Source organism: Halyomorpha halys, unplaced genomic scaffold (genome assembly GCF_000696795.3).
Source record: "Halyomorpha halys isolate HHAL.00 unplaced genomic scaffold, Hhal_1.1 Scaffold109.1, whole genome shotgun sequence".
In the NCBI taxonomy this organism is placed as follows: Eukaryota; Metazoa; Arthropoda; class Insecta; order Hemiptera; family Pentatomidae; genus Halyomorpha; species Halyomorpha halys.
In genome coordinates, this window is record NW_027107176.1 from 875514 (window position 1) to 880892 (window position 5379).

At 33.0% G+C, this 5379-nt stretch overlaps 1 protein-coding gene across 2 annotated transcripts in view; it reads right to left on the reverse strand.

Annotated features, from left to right (window-relative positions):
- LOC106677814 (ly6/PLAUR domain-containing protein 6B) overlaps positions 1-5379 on the reverse strand; it is a gene marked incomplete in the record, with an annotated part of 623095 nt that overhangs the window by 164913 nt on the left and 452803 nt on the right. For both annotated transcript variants that reach the window (XM_067045488.1, XM_067045489.1), the window contains 1 exon segment: positions 2698-2765.

The following is a 5379-nucleotide window of genomic DNA, read 5'->3' on the forward strand; positions in this document are numbered from 1 at the left end:
AGCGGTTGTGCAAAGAGGTTGTTTGGTCAGAGTCAAGCTCGATAGCTAGAGTTTAACCTAATTAAATGGAATCACTTTCCTGAGGCTGGTTGGACCCCGGAATGCTCCTGAACCCACAGGACTGACTCACGGCTACAGTGAAACATAAAATAATAATCTGCCACAGGCTGATTCAAACCCGGGTCCATAGAGTTAGTATCACAATGTCTTACCTCTGAGCTACCCGTTCCTATTAAAATATATGTTTTGTTTATTTCAATTAATTGTAAAATTAAATGATATTAACATTTTCGTAATAACGTTTTGATTAGAAATAGATAATTGGATCAACTAAATAAGGTTGTAGAAAACAAAACAAAAAACATATGATAGGAGCAGTTGAAGAAATAATATCAGATACACTATCGATCGAAATATATAAGAGTAGTAATCTAACCGCCATTGAAGATTTATTTCACATTTTCCTTTATTGCACCATATAACTTCCTCTTAGGTCACAATACTTAAAACTTTATTACTTGTAATGAAACGAATTTATTTTTATTACGTACTAAATTGTAGCATAAACTCTAAAATGGCGTTAATCAGACTCTACTTTTTTTACTATTAATTAATTCTATTCTAACTATTAATTCCACTAGAAACTTCAAGAATGTAGCATCATTCATCTTGTATTATATTAAATAGCAAATTTTTCCCTTTATTAATTTTTGTTTATTTTATCAGGTGGAGTGATAACTTTGGAGATTAATAAATTTAAGATAATTCAAGTTATCAAATGATGATAAATAAAAGAAATATGTTTTTCTTTTCTTTTTTTTTCTCTAAGGGGGGAGGATTTCTTTTTATGGCTCAGCGGTCAATTTTTCATAAAGTTGTGGAGTGTTTGTACTTCCTAAACCATACTGGTTCAAGAGTGCGCGGCATTTTCAGCTTTTTCATTTCCTTTTCTTCCTTCCATTTCGAGAGAGGAAGAAATAATCCTTCTTACACTGAATGCTTGCTTATTCATAATATTATTTATTTTTTATTTATAAATTTTTGCTTCATGCCTATTGTCAGTAAATAATGATCCTTACATTGTATCCCAATCCCTCCAATCCCACATCACCACCCTCGAAGAATGGTGCCAAAACTGGAGGATTAAAATTAATTCCAATAAATCCCACCAAATCACATTTTATGGTCGTAAACCTTCGTCTTGCCCAACAGAATATACCCCACTTATTCCTGTTGAACAGGTCTAAACTGAAGACCAACGACAAACGACTGACATGGAATCCTCATACAAGACTGAAAAGACAGAAAACTGCTCGTCGATTCCGACTATTACAACATTTACTAGACTAACGGTGCAAACTTCCAATCCATCACAAAAGACTGATCTACATGACTGTTATAAGGACTATCTAGGACATACAGAGTTGAGCTTTGGGGCTCCACTAAACCATCGAATTCCTCTAGAATCCAATCCTTACAGTCTGGCCAGAACCAGATACCAATCCTTCCATAATAAACTTCCCAACCACCCAAACCAACTCGTTTCTAACCTGGCTTCTCCTTCACTACCTAATAATCCTCCTAGGCGTCTGAAAAGAAGATGGCCTCGAGATCTTCTCCATTAGAAATGTTTTTGGAGTTCTATCAATGGGTAGATTCTCCACATGTTTGTATCATATCATAATATCACTTACAGTAATTTACTTGATGTGTATATATGTATACTGTTGTAAGTTACAATAAATAAATTATTAAAAAAAAAAAATTTGGTTTAAAAATTCAGTTTATTGATTTACTGTATCACCAACAACCTTCAAATTTGAAGTTAAATATATATTACTTTGTTATAATAAAATTACAATGTAATTGGTATACATAATAAATTAAAGCTCTATTGGTATTGGTATTTGGTGAGGGAAACTGGCAAGTGGACCTCCTAGACCTTATAAGCAACCACTGGTGGCTACCAGTGTTGCGGCCGCGTATTAACCAAGATGGGAGTGTCAAGATTCATTTTTTTAAAAGGTAATCCAGGTAGAAGGTAATGTTTGCCTAGTTATTCATGGTAGGGGTTCAAGTTTTTCATTATGTGGGACCACCACGTAATAAAAACATTCAACGCCCTAAGGCCAAATTTGAACCGGCACCGCCTGCAGACCCCAGAACGATATACATGCTCATAACCGCTGAGCTACGGAGTGGCCAACCATTCATTTTTCGGGACCACCAAAAGGAAAATGTTAACAGCCCCATGTGGTAATCGAACCCACAACCTTGCGAATTTAGCCCCAACCTGCACCACCGTAACGTCCCTAAATTTGATATCAAATTAATAAATTGATTACTTAGTTATCAAAAAAACTACTCATTAGTTTTGTTTTATAATGGGATTTGTCATATTCAGTTACTTATTTATCACTTATAATGTTTTTATTATATTATATTAAAATGAAAAAAATCTATCCATAAAAATAATAAAATATATATAAGTCAGGTGTAAACATTCGGATATTTTATCAATGAAACATCAATGGTTACAGACAATCACAAAGTACGTATTGGTACTTTCCTGCTTAATTAATTGGAACGAAATTCAAACTATTCTAAAACTCTTTTAAATCACCTTTAAGTATTTTGTAACCATCTCTGTTTTGTTTTATTTTATTTTTAACTTTCCTCACTTAATTGCCTACCTACCTTACAGTACTAATTGTTTGATTGGTGGATGCTGCCTGGAGTAGAAAATTCTCTCAGCCAATCATTGCCTAGAACAAGAAAAAAATTAATAAAAAATATTATGAAATGAAATAAATATGAAACTTTTATAAGGTTTTTAGCCATAAAATATAAAATTGATTACAAATATGTGTATATATAAAGCACTATATATCTGCTAATGAGTTTTATCAAAATCGGAACAATAAATAAGACGCATTTTCTTGCTATCGAGTTTCGCCGACTATCATGCATCTACTAATGTATTACAAAAAAAAAATTTTATGACGTTCAATGAAATTCAGAAAATTCAAATAATTGACGTAATGTTTATTGCAACTTTCATTATATAAATTCACAATCGGACGAAAAAATAGTTAAATAAAAGTGCGCACATCTTAAATAATGTAATTTTAAAAACGAATTTTTACCTAGCATACAATACTTTAGGGAATGTGGAAGTTTAGTCTGTAAGGTGCTACGCAACGAACTTCTGAGATTCACTTTCGAATCGAGCTGTGGCAGATAAATAATTATTTTGTTACTGTAGCCATGAGTCAACCCCATTTCGGGAGTAATAATAATAAACGGTGAATCATAAACTGGTGAATCATGAACAAATCACCTCCTTGTAGAACGTTGTAACAGTACTTCCTTACAATGTACTGTACCCCAGTACAAGTGCCCAAGAGGAGACAAAATTCAGTTATTTCATCCCAATGTTCGATTACTTTAATGTAAATAATTACTAGTCAAAATTAATAAGTTTGCTAATTATTGTTAGGGGAATAAAAAATGGCGGCTGTTTATAAGCGATATAAAAATTAAATTTTTCATTCGGAGCTCTTTATCGTTAAAACTATATTTTGAACCTACTACACTTTGAACTTTGAACCTACTACACTATAAAACGTAATAGAATATATTTAAAGTGAGTGAATGTACTAAAATATGAGCCCTTACAGAGCTGTTTTCGTTTAATACTTCCCCAGACACAGTTTTTTTTTAAAGTAACATTTCATAAAAAATGTTCATTGTAAAAAATCTGTACGTCTCAAGTTTCCTAAGATATAGATTTCCATTGAATCTTGCTTTTAATAACATGAATCTTGAGAACTACTAGGACTCATATTTTTGCAGATTAACTCTACTTTAAACGATGTTTTATATGGTCTCCTAGTGTTATAGATAGTTTAAAAGATATAGGGTTCCGAACAGGTCAGAGAATTTTATAACAGGTTGCAAAAAGTAAAGTAAGTAAGCTACACTTGTCCCCCTCCCCCCACCTCCTCCTACCGTCAAACGTGATGGTAAATCATATATGGATAATAAACGAATAAATAATTTTTAAACATTGAAAAAAGTGTGCTCGCTGTTAATAATAACCCATTAATTGTATCCCAAAATCTCCAATTACAGCATTTACTAGACAAACTGTCTAAACTTCCAACACATTACAAAAGATTGATCTACATGACTGTAATAAGGCCAATCTGGACATATGGAGTTGAGCTTTGGGGCTCCACTAAACCTTCTCGTATTCAATCCTTACAATCCAAAATCCTTCGTAAAATCCTCAATGCTTCTTACTTTGTCACAAATAAAATCATACATAAAGACCTTAATGTTCCCTATGTAACCGATCTAGCCCGAACCAGATATCACTCCTTCCATTATAAACTCTCTAACCACTCAAACCCCTAGTTTCTAATCTTGCATCCTCTTCCATTCCTGACAATACTCCGAGGCTCCTGAAAAGAAGATGGCCACGAGACCAGCTAATGTAAAATGTCATTAGAGTGCTACCAATGGGTAGTTTCGCTACACGCCTGTAACACTCCAATTTAACTTAGATCAGAATTACTAAATGTATTATAATGTACAGTTGTAAATAGCAATGAATAAATGTTAAAAAAAAAATTGAAAAAATAAAGGGTAAACAAGCTACCTGGTATGAACTAGAAAATAACACAATAGTATAGTCGAAGAAGTTGCTAATTTCAATAAATACCAAATTTAACGGTTCTGTGCTGATTACTAGCCATCCGAGCAGAAAGGTCTTCGAATTCGAAAATGGCTGTTGATGCAGAGATGAGGGTGGAGTTGAATTTTCTTTAGGAAAGGGGGCGGAAAATCTGAAGCAGCTGGTTTGGAGTTTCCCTTTGACGATGTAGTGAGCCTGGTGCGTCCAATTATTCGCACCTTGCCATCTCCTTCCATCTGCTTCTGTCGATTTATGGATATGCACTTATTTACTCACGTTTCAAATTAGCGAATCTCGCAGCAAAATGTTGAATCTGTGTAATAAGTGCAGATAATTATTAAATATTATATCTCATTAAATAAAAACAATATATTCCACCTTGGAAGATAGTAGACCGTATGAAGTAGATTGTAGGAATATAGTCCGGTTGGCGGCCATAAAGGTACCAACATTGTATACATTTATTTTTTGCTAACCAACGTTTAGACCCACGTTGCAAGGCTTCATCAGGGCTAAAAAAGTTACGAACATTTAAATGGTGTAAAGATAAATGAAAAATTAAAAAGATGTAAATTAAATTTTTTTTTTTAATTATTTATTTAATGTAATTTACAACTGTACAAAATAATACAATAGGTAAATATGTAGTATATTTCATATACACTTGAAAATCTTGGGAA